This window comes from Topomyia yanbarensis, chromosome 3 (assembly GCF_030247195.1).
Source record: "Topomyia yanbarensis strain Yona2022 chromosome 3, ASM3024719v1, whole genome shotgun sequence".
NCBI classification, from domain to species: Eukaryota; Metazoa; Arthropoda; class Insecta; order Diptera; family Culicidae; genus Topomyia; species Topomyia yanbarensis.
In genome coordinates, this window is record NC_080672.1 from 118,469,272 (window position 1) to 118,491,726 (window position 22,455).

General features: G+C 34.5%; 1 protein-coding gene across 3 annotated transcripts in view; it reads left to right on the top strand.

The window, feature by feature from the left end:
* LOC131693432 (leucine-rich repeat neuronal protein 3-like) overlaps positions 1 to 22,455 on the top strand; it is a 441,590-nt gene that overhangs the window by 126,154 nt on the left and 292,981 nt on the right. Inside the window, exon 1 of one of the 3 annotated variants that reach the window (XM_058981236.1) lies at positions 15,051 to 15,073. The exons of the other annotated variants lie outside the window; for them this stretch is intronic. The gene's annotated coding sequence lies outside the window, so the exon portion shown is untranslated. Of the gene's footprint in view, positions 1 to 15,050; positions 15,074 to 22,455 lie in introns of those variants that run through there. 3 annotated transcript variants of the gene reach the window in all.

Consider the following 22,455-nt stretch of genomic DNA (forward strand, 5'->3'; position numbering starts at 1 on the left):
GATAAATATTCTTGATCCTTGGAGTGTAATACGAGAGCACACTTGAATATTAAAATTATTAAAAAAGCAGTACCAAGAGTCAAGCTTGGCTTATAGAAGAAGAGCTTTCGTGATGCTACCAACCCTTGCTGTTTTTTTGCTCCTACGATGGCGAATCAAAGTAAGTGGGAGCGCGGAGACTGAATTTGTGAATATTTTTGGGGAAAAGTTTGGTGCTAGAGGAATTGGGCTCATATATTCTAGTTGAAAATCTCATTTTACGACAATTGATGCATAGGACGTGTAAACTAATAACACTACACCGCGCGCTCCGAGGTGACTAACTGTCCAACTTTTCTTATTATTTAATAAATCCATGCTTGGGTTGCCGATGCAGTGGTTAATCTTCGCTGTGGAAGTAAATCGTAAAAAATATACAGTTTATGTGTGTAGAACAGGCTTAGGTACTCGCAATTCTTGAGGGGATTAATGAGTGTTTGCACTCTTGTAATTTGCTTCTCCTTCCAAGTTGTTTGTTTCCTCTTCCGGCCTAACTGTGAAATTATGCTTCATGTGTGCCGAACATAAAACAATCCGGTTCATATCTATGACGCGCACGTTATAACTACGATCATGGGAGAGTACGTTTGTGTAAGACGCCCAGTACCTGTTGTTTCAACTTTGCACTGATTGCTGATTTGATTTGCTGACCCTTAGCACACAACTGAATTGAACTTCTATATCTATATAATTCAATAAAAAATGCAATATTACATGATAAAATCGACAAAACACGAATATTTTTTAACGGGCTTCTTTACGAATGGTGTTAGAATAAACTATCCAATTTAATAATAAATCCAATTAAAATTAGGCATATTAGAGCGATTTTACCGCTGGGGTACGAATGTACCCCACAAAATCGTTTACGTATAGAAAAAGTCACGAAACCGTTGTAGGGTTAGTATTGATATAACTATATTCGATTCTCCTTTTGTTATCTCCGTCAGCTATGAAAACTGTTTCGGTTTAAAGCGTTTTTAATAAGTAGATGATTGGACTATTATCAAAATAAAAACGCTTGTAAGGACGTACCCAGGTGTTTGGAAAGAAGCGGGTCTACATCATTGCAGATCGTGGCGAAAACTGATATGACAATAGATATGCTTAATTCTGCAACTCCACCCTACGATTTGTGCAGGTGTTCATGCTATGCTATGCTATTCCAATTCCCTTCTGCTTACAAATATAACAAACCAGCAGCCATCCAACCAGAGGGGCCGTGTCGAATGGAATTAAGTCGAGCACATAATTCATTTTATGTGTTTACCTTTTTACCTCGAAAAATAGGTTTTCTCATTCGCTAATTAAAGAATCGATAATGCAAAATCGATTTTTTTCAACATGCCCATCACTACGAAAATGTACCCTTACACACGGCATAAGTAATGTTATTACTAAGCAGAAAGGGCACTTGTCATAATCGTGGAAAGGGAATAATGAATAAGTAATGAGTAAGAATTTCTATACAATTCTCGTCATGTCATTTCTTAGTTATCACATTTTTATTGTGCGTGAAAAGCCCATAAAGAGTTTTTCGTGTATTTTTTCAAAAAAATATTGCTACTAGCGAAATAAATTCGTCATCAACCCAAGAAAAATGCGCTATTCAAGGTTTTTGCCAAAAAATCTCTACAAAATAGAAACTTCAAGAATGCATCTAACTTCCGTAAAATATAAGATAACTTTCGTGCAATATACACTAGATATGCAAAACATCAAGTGGTTATATTTTCAGTTCGTGCAATGAACGAAACCAACTATTTACAATGCATGAATATACTTCGTTGCAAAAAACGACAAATTTGCGTCGATTTACGATTGATTTTTTCTTGTGTAATAGGTTCTAATCCCTATAATAGGGTAAAGTGCCTATTTTCGCCATATTAAGGAGAGTGCCTCACTAATTCATGAATTACTCGGCCTAAAATTAATGGAATGCGCACAAATTGGCTTCAACAACTTTACTTCGTTGTTTAGAACTCAAATACACCCTTTTGCCCCTCTCTTATATATAGAGTCTTATTTCTAGTCTTAAGATAGCTGTATCAATTCGAAATTATGCTGAGATTTACACGCGATCCAAAATTTTAGGAGCCATTGGGTGTCCGAACACTAGAAGGCGAATAGAAAGAGAATGTATAGAACCATGCACAAAAATTGTATTCATCACTTTTTTCTTAAGCAGAAATTAGAGATAGTCGGGTTTCAGTTTTTTCGAACCCGAACCCGACCCGAACTCGAGAGCTTGAAAATTGAAAAACCAGAACCCGACCCGACTCCGAAATTATAAAATTTAAAAAACCCGAAACCGATCCGAGCTCGAACAATTTAATAGTAAAAAACCCGAACCCGAGAAAGAAAATTTCTTAAAACCCGAACCCGTGAATTTTAAACTTTGAAAACCCGAAAATTTAAAATTTAAGAGACCGAACCCGATTTGTTAGTATGGAGAAGCAACCAAAGATCCCGATGATTGAGCTCATCTAAGAATAATAGAATCACTCGAATCTGAAGTAGCACCATACGCTTCCAGTTATATCTGCCTAAGGCAAAACGAGTTACTGGCGAGTGGAATTCGCATTTATATTTACTAATATTGAGCGTCGAATTTTGAATGTTTGTAGGAATATTACAAGTTGTCGATATCTTAACCGGAAATTAGGATAAATCGGTGGCCAACTCATGGGGAAACAAAAATATTAATGATGACAGTTTCAAATAACCTCGCCCGTCGCACAGTGGCGTAACTAACTTCAAATCCTGGCCAAAATAGAAAAAAATATTGTTTTTATTTATTTGTCCATATTTTCAGCTTAAATTGTTCTTCGAAACATATTCTAACTTTATGCTTAAAAAGAAAAGCGTTTTCGTTTGATAATTTTTGTATGCAATTATTTGAAATCAGTGGTTTTTGACACGTTTTATTAGCTTGAAAGCCATCCCTAAATTTTTCAAATTGCTCAAAAACTAATTACCGAAAGTCAATATATAAATCTTGCTTTTCATAGCAAACTCCAGCAACTACAATCAATTGGGGTGAATTTTAGCTTTCCTTTGTCATTTTTGGGTAGGTTTTATAAAAGGGCTCACTGTTCCATGAAGAAAACATTCCCAATTAAGGTCTATCCGCACTAGACCGATCCGATCCGATCCGACCCGACTTTTTCATCTTCGGATTCGCTCGGGTTGTTGATGTAATGGTGTTGGTAGCATGTCGGTCGTCCGACGCAAAAAAGAATCGTTGCCAACGATATTCCTCGAACAGACTCTCCGACTTTTTTCTGCTTCTCCACCGACCGGCTCGAACAGAGAGAGAGAGAGAGAGAGAGAGAGAGAGAGAGAGAGAGAGAGAGAGAGAGAGAGAGAGAGAGAGAGAGAGAGAGAACGTGTGAGGCAACCAAAGCAGGTAAAATGATTCTTCTGCTGTTATGGGACAGCATGTTCGTCCACTCAGAAAGGAAAAATAATATCGTCAATAATTTTGCTTCTACCCATGCTTGAACGGCTTGACCAGAGGCGCATATGAGATAGCGGACAGATTTGTTTTCCAACCGGTGCGGAATTGATTCTATGCCGGGATAGCTAGGATTTCTTCCGATTTTAGTTTCAGGTTGTTTTTGTTGCCGAGCTGGATGTTCAAATTTGTTTATGAACACCGTAACGTAGGATGATATTTGTACTATTTGCGGGTCCCGGTTGTATTTTGTACATCGGTAGGAAGAATGTTCTCGATTTGTTGACAAATATATCATTTTTGCTTGAAGCGAAACTGAGGCATGTTCTAACCCCGACTGCTCTTAAAATGCATGAAATGATAGCGTTTGGGTTTACAACCAGACTCAGTTTCGCTGTCAAGCAGCGCATATTTCAATTCAACTAAACATTAATTGTTTTTATCGGGGCATACTATGATGGTCGAACCCTAATATTTCTTAATTCTACCGAACGTTTTATTGATTCTAATAATGGTCATATTTTATTATTTAAACAACGAACTTCTTTGTTTGCATTGATCGTATCAACAATATTTATGTATAAAAATTACACCAGTTCAAAGCAATAAAACAAAACACGCAAATGATGTGTGTTAAAGAATTCTTCCAATCCAATAAAACAGAATTTGTTAACTAATCCTTTTCTTGAAATATAACAGAATCTTTTTTTAATTGAATGATGTGGAATTTTCAGCAAAAGTCGCCGAATGCGGAGCGGATATTAGAAAACTTAAGTTGGAAATACCAACATTCGAACAATGTTTCCTATTTAAGATTTGCAGATTGCGAAGTTTGTAGACAAGACTTATTTTAGTTTTTATTTTGTAATTTCATTTAGGCGTCTTACGCAATATATTTTACTATAGAAGTTTCGTGAACCAATACAGCAAAATCGGTACGTCGTAGAAACCTATGTGATCCAATATAATTTCAAACTAAAAACTTCTAGATGTTTTAATAACGTAAAATAAATTGTTAGTAGAAGAAAACACGACGAAATAGGGTGATAAGTCACCATTCCTGCAGGGGTGTGGGCGGCGCATTTTTCTACATCGTGAAGCTCGTTAGAGCATTTAACATTTTAAGCCGTCATATGTTTTCGATATGTATAATATATTGTATATCAAGGCGTTGTGGAGCGTGCACCTTACAATGAATTTTGTTATTTGAATGGTTGGCGTCCGAAAGGGGCTAACCCACATTTTGAACAGGAAATGAAAAAAACTTCCGCATTTCCAAATTAACATTGTTTTTATTGTAAAAATACATTATTTTATTAGTAATTCATTGATCCATGTTGTCAAAAAAAATAAGATCATTACATGCACTACTTTTCCATTCACGAGCATTTTCGTAATTCGGGGGGCTAACCCCGGGGGTACCTAGTACTGGGGTTACCTTCATGGTCAACTTTGACTGCTAATAGCAAAAAATCAAAAAAATATTTTCAAAATTCTTAAATAGCAGTACACGTGGATTACTTAGAACTACCAAAAATGTCGATTTCGGAAAAAATGTGGATTAGCCCCTTTTGGACGCCAGCCATTCATTTGTTAGGGACCGTTCATATATCACGTGGACAAAAAAACCGTCATTTTACTTGCAGGTACTGCTTGAAGATCCAGGCGTCCGAGGATTATAGGACAATCCACCCTGAAATCTGTCTTGCCAAGGAAGATGTCGGAGTGCAAAGCGTATGAACCGGCGTTGGCCGGCCTCGATTGTGACAACGCCGTTTTGGTATATAGTACGGATTCCAAACAACAGAACAATATTCTAATGTTGAGCGAGCCTGTGCGCAATAGTGATTTTAACCAGTGTACGTGGTGTGTGGTTTGCGTGTTAGCGCCGAATCCATGATGACTACGAGATCCTTGATGTGAGAGTGTCTTGGAAAGCTCGAGTCGAAGAAATGGTATTTAAACTGAATCGGATGGCGTTTCCGCGTTGGCCGTTGTCGATCGTTTAGCCATAAAATAGTGTTGTAAAAACAAAGAAACAAATCATTTTGGAGGAAAGCGAAGTGATAAATTGAAAGAATAACCTATAATACTATAGCTAGTAAACAGAAAAAGGAAAAGTTTACAGAAGAAGAACTATTGATAATGGCAGTAGCACTTGAAGATGAAGAAGCCTCCGTCATAAAGAAAAAATGGGTTCACAAAGCTTGGAGATCGGAAAAATAGGATTGAGATTTTGGACGTTAGTAAATCGTAGGATGGTTTGAGAAACAAGTTGGCGACAGTAAAAATTTAGGAATGTACGGCTTTGTGCGCTTGGCGCCTGGCCCGCTTTGGGTTAATCCACTTTTCCTCCTTGCTTTGCATGTTGTTCCTTTATTTGCGGTTAAATGGAAATACATTTAATTAAGAACAGGGTACTTTTTAGGCTGCCATTCAACATACGAACGCAAGAGGCTTTAGATGTGGAAGGTTAAACAATCAAAAGCATAACATTTAAAAAAATTGGAAATTGATGCACTTGAATGTACAATTTTTTGGTTTACTAAATTTTATATGCAATTTTTTTATTTCTTTTTTTAAAAGTCCAAATTTCAAAATATTCAAATTTTTTAATCCTTGAATTTTCAAATTTTAAGAATTCTAAACTTGTAGATTCATAATTTTTTGGATTTTTTAATATATAAGAATTTAAATTTTTGAATATTATTATTTTTATTTTTAACTTCCTAAATTTTAAAACTTCTAGATTTTAATTTTTTAAGCTTTAGATTTTTGGATTTCCAATTTTTTTGATTTTTAAACTTTCTAAATTTCTGAATGTTTAATTCTTGGATTTTTTTTATTTTTTTTTCGAGAGTTGTCCTACTGGAGCTGTAGAGCTAGATTCTCGGAAGGGCTCCCCGTCAGAATCACATACTACAATTTGCAGACGAGACAGGCAATGTCGCCCAATAAAACACTGCATTAGGCCAATTGTAGCGGGCCGTTATTCTGAATGTGATATTCATTGTACGGTTTAGGTATGTGCGGGCGTAGGGACTCGCGATCACGTGTATCATCGCGAAGAGCTCGAGCATTTGTAGTTAACGTCTTCGATCGCGTGTGCGTTCGTATAATCGCGCACGGACCGTGAGTCTAATACTTTATTTTTTGGTGTACTTCTAAGATGCTAAAATAGTGTGAGATCTTCTATATTACTAGAGTGCCCGCTGAAGTCGCCATGGAACGTGTTGTCTAGTGGATATGTGCTTTATTTTTTTTTGATCCTACTGAATTATTTAAGAATTATTTAAGTTATTAGGACAGAGAGTAATGGTTTCCGGACGTGACCGATTCATGAGCGCGCGAAAACGGACGTTTGCGTTTAAGACAACGTTTGAAACTTTGTAAGTGCTAAAACGTAGGTGTGCGTTGTTAGTCGCGATGGGCTTAAGCGTTCGTATGTTACGTGTTTGTGACGTGTGCTCTCGCTCATGTGACTTCGCGTGTACAAGACTGGATTTTGTAACCGTGTGGCATTTTCTATATACGCGTGCGTTCTTGGATGGTCACGCGGACCTTTATTCTGATAGTTAGTTTTTGGTGTACAATTCACATTCTGACAAGGAGTAAGTTACCCCATATCACTAGAGTCCTCGGTCATGTCGCCATGTAACGTGGTGTCCAGTGGATATGAGAGCTTTCTTTTTTTAATTGATCCAATTGAAAGCATGGACCTAGTCTGCTGATATCAAGGATAAAAACATCCGGAAGTGAACGATTCATGATCGTACGAGTGCGGGAGTTTTTAGGTTCACGCTTGAGACCGCGTTTGAAAATTTATAGGAGCTGAGACATTCACTTCATCACTGGGATGCGATCATGTTTACTAGATCGCCGATGTAGATGCCGGGGATGATAGCGAAGGGCTCAAGCATTTGTATATTGTGTTTGTCACGTGTATGTGACTTCGCGTGTATAACTTCGATTTTATAATGACGGATTGTGTATTTTTGCTTGATCGCGCGCGGACCGTGAACCTGAAGCTTAATTTTTAGTGTATGATACAGATAGTAATCCGTTTCCCCATATCACTTGAATTCTAGGTCATGTCACCATGGAACGTGTTCTTTAGTGAATATGAGTGTCACTTTTTTGATTGGTTCAACTGAAGGAAGTGGTGGGTTAATTTTTGAGACCGCGTATGGAAGTTTAAAGATGCCACGTTTACTTAATTACCGGGGTGTTTTCATGTAGGCGAAATCGCGGGCGTAAGTATATGTGGATTATTGCAATTGCATGGTCGCGTTTGTGGCCAGTTTTGTGTTATCGCGAAGGCCACGAGCGTTTGTACCTATATGAATATAGATAGCATATAGCAGAGATATACTAATAAAAGGAATCATAACACGCTGAATAAAGAAAAAAAGATGCAAAGAGCTTGACTAGAAGTGTATAAATTGAACAATACTATTTTGGTATACATAAATAATGGAAAAGCAAACTAATAGATGCACAGAAGAAACAGACCAATGAAGTAGAATAGAAAAACATATGTAACATGCAGTCAAACTCGTCTAAATGCAGCAAATGTTGTATATTTATCATTACCAACAATTGCATGCTGTTAGACTTTTATCATGCTATGCTGGCCGGGAATGGATGACTCACGTGCGTCGGTAAATTTATTTTACCCTAATTTATCCAGCCCGACTTTCCCCAATGAATAGAACTAAATGCTCAGATTGATCACCAGAAGAATTAGCCACTATTCTATCATATACGTCAGTTCTGCATCCATTCCCTGATCCAACTGTCACAAATACTCAGACGAATACAAACATAGATACACATACGACTAGCACATAACAGTTGTACACCAGTACGAAAAACAACGATTATCACAAAGCTACAACTAATAGGTTTCTACTTATTCTACTTTATTAAATTAATTTAATTATTAAATTAATTTAATTGGTATATGCACGATGACGAAAGCGACCGATAAATGGACACACAATGACTCCCTCTGTGAGCCCCGTCCACGAATACCACCAATAGAACAATATTTGCAAACATGGTACACAGCAAAAGTCAATCTACGTCGATCCGCCAGTCGGCCACGCCACCGCCCAGAGACCAGTGGTTTAGCGTTGGTATGCGCTGGTGCGGAGTATGAAAAGACATATAACATAAAAAAGGCGCATAAGCCCTCTCGGTCTCCTCGATGCACCACTATCGAGGCGTAATGCAGTACCCATCTTAAAGCAATTGATGCTTGATGATGTTTGCAATACCGTCAAACCCCTAAACCTTGGGGAGGGTGAATTTTTAATTCTTGGATTTTAGATCTTTAAATTTTTAAACTATTAACTTCTTAAATTTTTAAACTTTTTAAATTTCTGAATTCTTAAATTATAAAATATTCAAATTCCAAAATCTTTGTTTTTTTAAATTCACAATTTTTTAAATCTTTAAATTCATAAATTTTAGAATTTTTGGATTCCTAAATTTTTAAATGTTCTTTAATAACCGAGTTTTTAATTTTTTTTATTTTTAAATTTTATTTTTTTTAAATTTCTTTGAATTTTTAAATTTTTTAACTGTTAAATCTTTAAATTTTTAAATCCTTAAATTTTCAAATTTTTAAGTTCTTAAATTTTTAAATTCTTGAATTTTTAAATTTCCAAATATTTAAAAATTTGGGAATTTAAATATTTAAAAATTCTAAAATTTAAATTTTAAGCATTTAAAAATTTCAAAGTATAAAAAAATTTAAAATCCGAGAATTCAAACGATTTAAAAATTTCGGAATTATAAAATATAAAATCTTTGAATTTTTAAATTTTTAAATACTTGAATTTTTAACTTTTCTAATCTTTAAATTTTCATACCTTTGAATTTTTGAATCTATAAATTTTAAAATTTCTGATTTTTTTTATATTTTTAAATTATTTTATTTTTAAATTTATAAATTTTTAGATTTTTAAATTCTTAGATTTCTAAATTTAAAAAAAAAATTTGTTTTAAAATTTTTGAATTTTTAGATCTTTAAATTTTAAAATTTTTAAATTTTTAGATGCTTAAATATTAAAATTTTTGAATTTTCATATCCTAAAATATTAAAATTTAAAACCTTTAGATTCTTAGATTTTTAAATCCGCAAATTTTTAAATTTTTGGATTTTCATATTCTTAAATTTTAAAATTTTGGAATATTGAATTTTTAAATTTTTATTTCTCAAAATTTTTAAACTTCTAGAATTTTTAAATCATCAGAATTTAGAATGTTCAAATTCTTAAATTTTTAAATTCCTGAATTTTTAAATTCTTAAGTTTTTGAATTTTTAAATCTTTAAATTTTAGAATTTTTGAATATTTAAATTTTTAGATCTTTAGATTCTTAAATTTCCAAATCTTTGAATTTTTAAATTTTAATATTTTTAAATCATAAAATTTTCAAAATCTACGATCTTTGCATTTTTAAATTTACAAATTTTACAATCTTTAAATTCATAAATTTTTAGATTTTCAATTCTTCAACTTTTGAATTCCTTAATTTTTAAATTCTTGATTTTGAAATGTTCTTTAATAACTGAATTCTTGAATTTTTAATATTTAAATCTTTAAATTTATAAACTTTCAAAAAAATTTAATTTTTAGATCATCGAATTTTCAAATTCTCATATTCTTAAATTTTTAAATTCTTAGATTTTTAAATTCTTAAATTTTAAAATTTTTGTATCTTTAAATTTTTAAATATTTGGATTTTAAAATTTTCAAAGATTCATAAATTTACAAATTTTTGAATCTTTAAATTTTAATATTTTTGAATTCTTAGATATTAAAATTTTAAAATGGTTATAACTGCAAATATTGCAATTTATAAATTTCTAAATCTTTTAATTTTTTAATTTTAGGTCTTTGAAATTCCTAAATTTTTGAAATTCCCTTTTTCTAAATTTTCATATTTTTTATATATGAAGTTTTAACTTTTTAATTTTTTAATATTTTTAATTTCTAATTTTAAAATTTTAAGCGCTCTAACTTTTTAAATTTTCGAATTGTTTTATTTCCAAATTTTTATTTTGGATTTGAACTTTTTAAATCTCAACGTTTCTAAAAATGTTACATCCTAATTTTTTTTAATTGTTTAGTTTTTAAATGCTTAAATTTTGAAGTTCATGAATTGGATAATATATTAAAAATTCCAAATTTTATTTGATTTAAATTCATACGGATTAAGTTTTAACATTGCTGTTTTCTAGAAGCACTAAATTCAAGCTAAGGCAAATTATTAACTTCCGTCATCTGTAAACTTCCCCATCTGCAATTCTTCAATAGCAACATCGTGATTTTCCTAAAAAACCACTCACCTACACAGACCGCGAAATTTTGGCAATCTAATGAGAGAATGACGAGTATGAGTATTTTTGATTCCGTTTTATTCCCTCGAAAGGATCAGTTTAATTTTAATTTCTTAAAAATGTAAAGATCTAAATTTTTAAATTTCTTAAAATCCAAAATTTAAATTAATAAATTTTCACATATTTCAATTTTTGAAAATTTTATATTCTTGAATTTTAAAATTTTTATGCTCAAAAATCTGTAAGTCTTAAATTTTTAGATACAGTGAAGACCCGATTTTATCAGCACACGATTTTATCAGCTTTTTTGCCCGATTTTGTCAGCTTCATATGAAAAATGATAGTTGGTAGTTTGATGGGTTCTAGCAGACGAGCCAAGTCGAATTCGAGTAAATCCTTTCTTGAGCATATTTTCTCATCTTAAAGATCCGAAATATGCAAATATATATATATATATATATATATATATATATATATATATATATATATATATATATATATATATATATATATATATATATATATATATATATATATATATATATATATATATATATATATATATATATATATATATATATATATATATATATATATATATATATATATATATATATATATATATATATATATATATATATATATATATATATATTTAAGTTTTGCTCTGTCAGACCACCTTAAGCGAAGTTTAGGCTAAATAATCAGGAAAGGTTATGACGCTATATCTGGGGACCAAAGAAGAATATTTTAAGAGCTTCGGTGTCTTAAAAAGAAAGAAAATTATATGTCCCGATTTCATCAATGTCCCCATTTTATCAGCCTAAAATTCACCAAGGGTCTGATAAAAACGGGTCTTCACTGTATTTAAATTTTTTAATCTTAAGATATTAAAATTTTTGGATTTCTAAATTATTAAATTTGAATATTTTGAATTTTTTATTTCTGATTTTTAGATTTTCAAATTCTGAGTCTTTTTGATTTGAAAATGCTTGGAATCGTTGAAATTATAAATTTCTTGGTTTCAAAATTTTTAAATTTTTCTAATCTTGGGTTTTTAAATTTTGATGACTGTTTCCAGCATTTTGAGGTAACAGGAAGTCGCCCTATGGGATTTCAAAGAAGAGTCAATTATTGTCTTGCGCCATATACATACTTTGCAATCTGCAAATCTTAAATAGGAAAACTTTGTTCAAAAGTTGGTACAGTGGAGACCCGATTTGATCAGCCGCCGATTTTATCAGCTTTTTGACCCGATTTTGTCAGCCTCCTTTCTCGAGCGTTTTTGCTTGACCGCGAAACTGAGCCTGGTTGTAAACCCAAACGCTATCATTTCATGCATTTTAAGAGCAGTCGGGGTTAGAACATGCCTCAGTTTCGCTTCAAGCAAAAATGATATATTTGTCAACAAATCGAGAACATTCTTCCTACCGATGTACAAAATACAACCGGGACCCGCAAATAGTACAAATATCATCCTACGTTACGGTGTTCATAAACAAATTTGAACATCCAGCTCGGCAACAAAAACAACCTGAAACTAAAATCGGAAGAAATCCTAGCTATCCCGGCATAGAATCAATTCCGCACCGGTTGGAAAACAAATCTGTCCGCTATCTCATATGCGCCTCTGGTCAAGCCGTTCAAGCATGGGTAGAAGCAAAATTATTGACGATATTATTTTTCCTTTCTGAGTGGACGAACATGCTGTCCCATAACAGCAGAAGAATCATTTTACCTGCTTTGGTTGCCTCACACGTTCTCTCTCTCTCTCTCTCTCTCTCTCTCTCTCTCTCTCTCTCTCTCTCTCTCTCTCTGTTCGAGCCGGTCGGTGGAGAAGCAGAAAAAAGTCGGAGAGTCTGTTCGAGGAATATCGTTGGCAACGATTCTTTTTTGCGTCGGACGACCGACATGCTACCAACACCATTACATCAACAACCCGAGCGAATCCGAAGATGAAAAAGTCGGGTCGGATCGGATCGGATCGGTCTAGTGCGGATAGACCTTTAATCTCATTCGGTTTTTTAAAGCTGTTTGAAAATGACGTATTTTTTGCTCAAATTTAAGAGAATACAATTAAAAAAATCAGTATTGGGGCTATTTAAAAGATCTTATATGAAAAGACTAATTTGAGACGGCGCCGGTGGTTGAGTGGTAAGCGTGACCGCCACTCATTCCAGTTGGCCTGGGTTCAATTCCAGCCAAGGTCATTTAGATTTTTCTGAGGTGAAGAAATCTGTGGTGACGTCTTCCTTCGGAAGGGATTTAAAGCGGTTGGTCCCCGGTCCATTATGGATCAATATCTAGTCCAGAAGTGAAGTCACCTCTCTGGCGTCGATAAAGAAGAAGTAGTATCCAACTTATATACTTACTAACAATTTCCTCCTCTCGTGATACTTGTGAAGTGCGCAGTAGTACGGCCTCAAGCAAAAGCAAGTATCGGACTACTTTCTTTCCGTGATCTACTTTAGGGCCTGGCCGGCGCCGGTATTGATCAATAAACAATTTAGTATTACCAGGTGTTGCACATTGAAAGATGTTTCGCTACTCCCAAGCATAATTATCTACTTATTCCCTCTGCAACTTCAGCTAGTCCAGATCGATAACGGATTAGCAGCCAGGGGTGGTCGCTATAAGCTCAAGCTCAAGCTTATATGACAAGAATGATTTGATTGAATCCCCTATATTATTTCTTGTTAGATTGCGTCAATTAACCAAATTGAGCTATTATGACTACGATAGCCATATAAAAGAGTGTGAAATATACTTCCACTAACCTTGCTATATGAAACGTAACGTACACAGGTTGCCTTGGAAACGTAAGCGAAGCATCAAACAAATCATGCAATCTTCTCATTCCAGTTCCTTGTTCCTTCCGGATTGCAAGTGTTAACGTGAATGATCCAGATTGAATACGATGGCCACATGGATAGATTTCTATTACCGAATTTATAAAAACTTGAATATTTTTATCTACTATAAGAAAACCAGAAAAGCAAAATAAACATATGAACTTGACACAAAATGTTTTGATTTATGACCAGGTGAAACAGACTAAATCTCAATGCGAGGTTTCCTCAAACTGATAAATTACTCTAAAAACACGTTTACATTGAAAAATAATAATGCTCGTGGAATTCGCTTATTTTCGGATTTGCATCATACTGCAAGGAGGTTTAATATTTTCATATTTGGTGATAAATTGTCTAAAACCATGAAAAACCATTTTTCATCACTTGTTATCGTATAAAAAAGCCTAAAAACATGTGAAATAATTTTGGCCATGGATTTGATATAGTTACGCCACTGTGCGTCGTGCCTAACCAAAATTTCTATTTTTTGTCGAAAACCATTCCTGCATCAGTAATTTTAAATTATGTATTACATGTATTCAATTGAGCTATGGCAATTAGCATTTCATATACTATAGTTTACACGGCGTCTCCCGGGTTACTGGTGGGTTCGGTCAAACTTGTATCGAAGGGTGTCAATCACGTTCTTGGTGTCACATCATCGTACATTTCTACTCGCTTTGAATTGCTATGCGCTTTAGCTGAGTTTCACGCGTTTACTCCGACCGCGGCCTAAGTATCGGCTTCAAAGTATGTCGAAATTCATATTCCATAATACAATTCCGACAAATTTCCTTTGACTTGGTTTATTGATGATTATCACGAAAAATAAATCGCAGAGATTTTAGATGTGAGTTTAAAAGAGAGAAGAAATTTTATACATTTTTTTATTTATACAATATTGGAGCGCCAGAAAATATGACGAATTCAAGTGATTCAAAGGTGGTAACATTTAGTGCGGTTATATGTGTCATTCATGGGTGTTGTGTATAGACGTAAACAGCGCCAAGAGATTTTGACCCGTCGGGATCGGGTCGGGTCCGGGTTTCGGGTCCAAAAACCCGAACCCGACCATCTCTAGTAGAAATATAGCACATTGTTTATTCTTTTCTTAGCACAATAAATGTCTCCATTATACACCAAATATTTTTCCAAATCGTTACAAAAAATCAAAAATAACCTGTACTATCTACCATTTCACATATTTTACACTCGGGGTTAGGGACTATGTGCATTTATTCTAAATTCTATTCATCTAGGTTATAACTGTAAATGCATCTATATCATACTGAACATATTCTTGTTCTAAAAATCTCATCAATTCTTTTTTGTTTCTTTTCAGGTATGGATAACTATGGCATATAATGATCCACGGCCGTAAGTTGTGTTTCGAAAGAGTCGAGAAATATTTTTTTCATTTACCAAAATCAGCTACTTTCTGAATCACCAGAACATTGCGAAAACCGAAAATGAGACGAAAGCCTTCGACAAAGCATGCGTGTAGATTCAATTTCATTGTTTCCTCCACACACTCGTTTTCGCTATAAGAACGACATTAGTTCCTTCGATATTGAACATAGCGCTGGGTAAACGAAAATACTCTAGTAACGATATTTACTAATAACTGCTCGATTTGGCGTAATTACTAGCCAGCGATGATATTGGACGACTGAAGCACTATTATTGTGCATACTTCGCGTGTTTGCAGCGTTGCAGTTGCATTTTATGGTGCACATTGCTATAATTTCATTTAATGAAAATTAAATTAGAATCAAAATTACTGATTTGAAATTAAAACGAGATTGAATTTTCGTATTGTCGTAGAAAAACGAAAGTCGCTACTTCTGCTACTCGCTTACGCAGAATCGAAAGAAGAAGGGTCTTTATTGTTTTGCTTTGTGTGTATTTAAGGTTGGAGAGAGAATCGGCAAAAATCGAAAACGAAAAAAGTAGTTTTTTCCACACCGAGTGTTAGATCTTCATAAAAATCAATCAGCTTATGTAAAATGTTGTTACACTACTTCTGATTGATTTTTATTAAGATTTAACATTCGGTGTGGAAAAAAAACTCTTTTTTTTTCGTTTTCGATTTTTGCGGATTCTCTCTCCAACCTTAATAACGAAGGAGGCAGCTAAAAGACGAAGATGAATCCAGTTGATTTCATCGTTCATTGAATGGATATGAGAATTTTAGACCCTGCTTCGACCCTATCTTTGCAAATTTTATGCACCAATTTCAGAAGTTTATTGTACTGATAATCGGAGGAACAAAAAAAAATCAAAATTTAACTTTGCTTTGTTGTTCCGAAAGTTCCTAAAGTACCTGGTTTTTCTCCAACAAACAAATGATAAATTTAATTGAACATAATAAATTCAAGCGAGTTTTCGTTTTTCTTTGGACCCTGTAGTACCAAATGTATTTTCAAAAGCTTGAAAATTTAACAAAAAGTATGTGGGACTAGTTCGCAATTATTTCAAAGTATTTCAAGTTTCAATTCGCAATATGTATTTTTTTAAATCACTGCTCCAACACGGTAAAAAGGATCAAACGTTTTGTTAATTGATACACCACTGAAATAAAAGCTTTATAGCAGTTGAAAATGTTTTAATAATCTTTTATTCTCATTGAACTTGAATTATGTGACTTTTGGTGACTCGGATTTTACACTATATTAAAATATTTTGTTCAATTTAGATTGACGCTTATTTAACCGTCTAGTTCCCACCACCGCCTCTGGCCGGTCACTATAAAAGAGTTAAATGAAACTACTAAAACATGATTGTACGTTGTCATTCGCACTAGTATTTCTTACCACTATTTTGTTTTTAGTGGTAATCTTCATTTAACAAATTTTAATGACTTATGCTGCCGGTTCCGACAGCATAAATCATTAAAGTGACTTTACGCTTGTCCGGACACAGATGATTCGCATTTAATGCCAAAAGATCCTGACTCCTGCTTTGCAGAAGACAGAGTTAAATAGCCGGGAAACTCTAAGCTTGCTCATTGACCCTACTCCACGCTTTTCTAAACTTTCTTTAAATCCTGGCTTTTCCTTGAGTACTGTGGGCCACAGTCTGTGGCTCTTAATATTTGAAAAATATTTCACCTTCCAGTCCCTTGCTAATTAAATATCGTTAGAATGTAAAAAAGAAAAAGATTGACTCACTCTAAGTCGTTAATAAAAAAGGAAAAACAAATTTTAACTATTTTTGGAAACTTCAATAAATAAAAAAAATTATGAGTAGCTTGTTACTAGCATTTCACTGTAGATGTGAATAAGTTTAATGGAATAATTCGGAAGTTTTGCTTTTTTGGTAAAAGGCGGTGTTGGGCACTAGAGCGAATTTTTTTTCAGTTTTTAGTGATTACTTATCGTACCGAAACCAGCATTTTGTGCAATTTTAGCTTAAAAGAAGTATGTTTTAAAAACTTTGGGTGAATGCTGCTATTAGAATATGAATTTCTTTATCATTTAATAATATTTAGGGAAGTCTGGGACTAGTCGGCGGAATCTTTTTTCTCCTTTTGTATTGGACATATGGCACTGTCTCCAGTTCTGCACTTCAAGTCTCTAATGTGTTTTTGGCGCATAATTTTTTTTTTTGAAAAAAAGTAGTGGCAAGTGAACAATTTTAGGAAAAATCATTCAATTCCTGTTCTCCGCACATCAGTCCATGGTTAAAAATATTAAACTTGGAAAAAATGTGTAATCAAGTAATCAGGGAAGTAATTACCAAGAGACATTTAATTTTTGGTAAAAATCTAGAGGCGAATTAGAAACTTTTAATTTAGCTTTGTTTTTAATAGCTTGTGATAGCTGAAAATTTTTTTTTTATGGATTTATTATTGAAATATAAGTATAACTTCAAACTAATCTGTTAAATAGAATATCTATTAAAAATTTTTGCAAACAAGTAGAAAAAGTTGCCCAGATAAGCCGTATAGTGTCGGTAGTGGTTTTCTAGGTTCCTAAGTCAAGTTGTAGTTTCGTGCCAAAGACCGAATGGCTGGAATAGCTAAAAGAAACCAGTCGCGCACGGAGCATTTTGGGGTTTACCCTTACTGCCCATAAAAGCATAAGAGTCCCATATGGATTTTTGTCGAAAATGAGTTATCTGTTGGATTGGATTCTGTATCACCACTGAATCACAATGCACATATAGGATTACCAGATTTGTTTAGAAAATATCGAAAAATACCAAAACATGGTTGTCCCATCCCATAAGGCTCAATGAAAATGTAAATCTTAAATAGCGTTTTTTCTCGGCTTGCTGTGTTTCATTATGGGACTCTTATGCTTTTATGTGCAGCTTACTAGTTATGCGAATCTCTGACAAAGTGAACAGTTATTTATGATGATATGCTGTGACTCGCTACTTTCTTTTACATCCCAACTTTCTTGGTGTGCTCTACTGCCGCTCTACGCATAATTGTCCCATGTATATAGGAAATCCCATAGCACATGGGACAGTTATGCGTATAGCGACAATCTAGTTGTTGGGCAATATATGTTGGAAATGAAATGTACAGTTTTGCAATCAGCAATGGTTACAATCATTGTTTTGAGGTAATCGGAAACCGCCATCTTGGTTCGCATTTTAGTCTATCTGGAATCCGTACCGGAATGACAACAGGAGCTGTAGGACCGTACGATTGAAAGAACTTCGCATTTTGTATAAATATATGAACCGAGAAAATTGGAATGATAGAAAAGTACATACATTTTCTTTGGTTCTTCCGGATCAATTCTCTGGTGGCCAAGAATAGTCCAATTCATAACAATGATGATGGATCAATTGAAAAAAGTCATATGCCACGAATTTGAAATAAAACTCTTAAATTTATGAGATGTTTCTTCAAAACTCCTCTGTCACCTTACTAGGATGCCGGATATAACTTACAAGAATTCGGATTAATTTCAGAACCAGTCAACGGATTTCAACGCTACACACCAAAAAATATGAAATTTATCATGGGAGTAATTTCAAACATGACACAATTTTACAAACAGTAATTCACGAAATGACGAAATATTACTTGGCCAAATTCCAGATCTTTTGAAGCCGGTTACATCCAATTTGGTTAAAAATTAACGAAATGATAGCAAAATAAAAATAAAAATATCAATTGTAACCTGATGCTCTAATGGTTAAACTCAATTATCTCCGAATTGCATTCTTTTTAAAAATTTCTTGGTGGCGACAACGATATGTGAGGAACCATTTCTCCGATCATTCTGAAATTTTTATCATCTGTTCCTTACTGTATTTAATGCTAGTTAATGTCCACAAATGTTTTTATTTCAATGATCATTTCAACCGCATGGAAAATAACTTGGGCAGTAATGGGTTAAATTATGTCAGAATTGAATTCAACTCATCTCAATACCTTCCTTTCTAGCACCCAGTTTTTTGTTCTCGTTTTCTTAACAATCCGTTGACGCCTTTAAACGCTTAAGTTCTAGCTTTTGAGCGCACTGTACACCGTTGATTTAGATATGTTGTTATTTCGTTACCTAACTGGTAGATACTTCTACAAAATGAAAAAAAATGCAGTTGAAAGTTTGACTTTCTACAGTTCTTTCTTATGATGAAACAAAAACGACATCTATCGCGCCACTTGCCGTTATCCAAATCGACTAACGCTACAAGCGCCATTCCGATAAAACACGGATCGCGATTTCCAATATCGAAATTAACAGAACGGAAGCACGAAGCCAATTTCGGTACAACATTGTACCGCGTTTGACTGTTATCGCCTGATTAGATCACCACCCGGGAGCTTTCCAACACAGCATTGGTCTACTACGCCATCCACCTTTAACATCGAAAACATAAAGTCTCTGTTGAAAGCCACTCTACGCCGGTACCCAGACCTGGTTCCTTTAGTTCGTATGCGACCTTTGGATGTCGTGCAGCATGTTTCAGCTGCGGGTAGAAAATTATATTATCAATAAACGATGGCGATAGTGGTAAAATGTATATATAATAACAAACTGTGTCCCGTGCGACCAACATTGACTCCTTTATGCATCACCTCGCTCAAAGGAGATCCGACGTCATGGTCAGCACAGGCTAATTATCTCAAACGGATGTACTATATACTGCAATCACCAGTTCGTTCGTCCACTCGACTCTAAAGCACATGTAGGTACACTGTTTAGTAGATCGAACCCTGAACTGAGCAGTCTTGAAAGTTCACCACTTCGGAAGGTCTCCAGTAATCTCGTCTACACTGAAGACCGCTCCGCTATGATAGACGATATTCGACACCAGCCAACGATATGCCGACCGATGGATGCACGGCTGCGTTAGTTGATGATGCATTTTGGTCCAGCTAACTGATGCCGCTCGCTCATCATCTCGGTCGACGGGGGTTTGGTCGGGGTTTGATGGCACTCTGCGTGCTCGTGAATGTCTTACGGCGTTCGGCGGCATCTCTGAAGCTCTCTGTAGTTGAACTGGGCTCGCTGCACTACGCCATGCTAGGTTGGAATTGCAGAAAGATAGCGTCACTTTGCCTGATACCTAAATATTAATAAAAGCTGACCGTAAAGTATGGTGCTATTTGTTTGCTGATGACGGCAAACATGATAAGGAGTGTGTTGTTTATGTGGCTGTGTGTGTGTGTCGTTACAGCCGACCCATTAAATCTGGGACCGGAGATCGAGGCAGGGTAGAGGAATTCGAAACGAACGGAAGTTCATCACAATTTGTTGCGTATCTGAGGGAGAAAATGGGCCATTACGAGTGGTAAAGAGGCTGAACTGCTGCTGAATTTATTGTTCGACTCGTCAAGTAGTGAAATAGATCGAAAATAAAAATAAACGTTGATTGAAGTGATGTTTGAGTTGAACAAAGCGTGGGTGATAAATAGGTAGAAATTGAGTTTTATTTTATGTAGCAATTGCATCTCTATATTGTTGCCTTGGACCGTTGGGCTTCAGATTTTTTAGATGTAGAATAATGTTAGAGGTCAAACATCAAAACAAGGAATAACCCATAGAAATATTAGTCTTGGAATGTATTGAATTTTTGCCATTGACACTTAGCATTGCAGAATATTTTCGCACTTATATTACGTTCACAATAAAACTCCCGCGTGTCTTTTTGAAGAGGACCAATAAGCGTACTGCCAAAATTCACTTTCAAGGGAAATTCCGGACTAACAATTACTCGCAGATTATAATTCACAGCAGTAGACGAAAGCGAAAACTTTTCTTTTTCATAAAATTTACCCATTCGTTCTCGGTGAGATGGTTTGTCCTGAATTTTCGCTGAGTGAATTTTGACAGATCAAAAACCACGCAAAAGGTTTTTTAACACTTTTTATGACATTTTTCTTGTTGCTAATCATTATATCGCGCTTTAACTCTGTAGTGTGAACATAGTATTACATTGAGTTTTCAATGTAATGCTATTTTTGCTTTTAATCCACTTAACAGTGTGATAAGACACGGATGAGGCGCGAAAAATCTTGGGCCTCGAAAAAAATCTTAAAAGTTTGAGCGCAATTTAGACATTTTTTATAAGAAGTGCTAAACCGAGTGGACAAGTGAGTAGTTAGCGCTGATATGCGTTTGGCTCTATGCCTTCGAAAGTATTTTGAATAGAGCTCTAACATTGTAATGGTAAGGGCCACATTAATATCACTGAGGGCCCTTGGGCACTGCTGAACGAAGGGGTCCTTATAGTTGAACAGACGTAAACACATTAAGAGTAACATTCGTCGAATACTACCACAGAGATTAAATCAGCATATCGCATTTTACTTCAAGGATTCCAAAAAGGGCTATTTTGTAATGGCAACTGAAAAGATAAGAAAATAATTGAAGGCTAGAAATATGCGTTGCGTTTCTCTTAAAAATGAATGCGTAGATAGTAGTATACTTACAGAGTTAACAATAGTAAATTGACCTCCTTAGGTACATTACGTTGTTTGAGGATGAAGTGATGAACCTATTGGCTAAGAAGATAAAATAATGAAGTGGGAAAGATTTACCGCAAATTCATCATTCGAACTCCCTCGTCCAAGCCATTCCAAAAATTCTTCGTACTTCTGCGCAAAAGTCAATCAAAGGTTTGAATAACCCCGGTCCGATTCGAATCAATCATTTCATATCGATTTCTTGCTATAGATGTGAATCCAAAGTTATTCCTAATTATTTTTACTTAACTTCGAATTGAGCGACCGAAAATAAAAGTCGCAAGTACAGAACATGCTTCTTAAAACCCGTTTCAAATATATTAGAATATAAAAACCGGATATAAACTTCAAGCATAAATATCGGACTGGGACATTACTTTGTAAGAGTCGGATAAAAAAACCTTCAGCAAAAAAAACCCAGTTCAGCACAAACCAGCTTGAAGTTTATTTCCGATTTTTATATTCTAATATGTTTGAAACGGGTTTTGCGAAGCAAGTTCTATCCTTGCGATTTTTATTTTCGGTCGCTCAATTGTGAAATGAAAAGTTCTCATTGATATGTAAACTTGGGCTAGTTTTAAATATATGATCATATTATTTTAACCCATTATATCCTAGCGTATGAAATTTCATACGCAGAACTATCCATCGTTTAACGCGTGTTTACTGCAGAATTTTGTCATCTAACTGTTTTATTATTGCACTAGTGGGATCATTGCACCCCATATTTAATGGCGAAACAAGACAACTGCCATTTTTTATAATTTTGTTTACATTTTTGAACCGTGTATAGCTGGGGCAAATGGCGGCTGAAAAGTAAGCAATACAT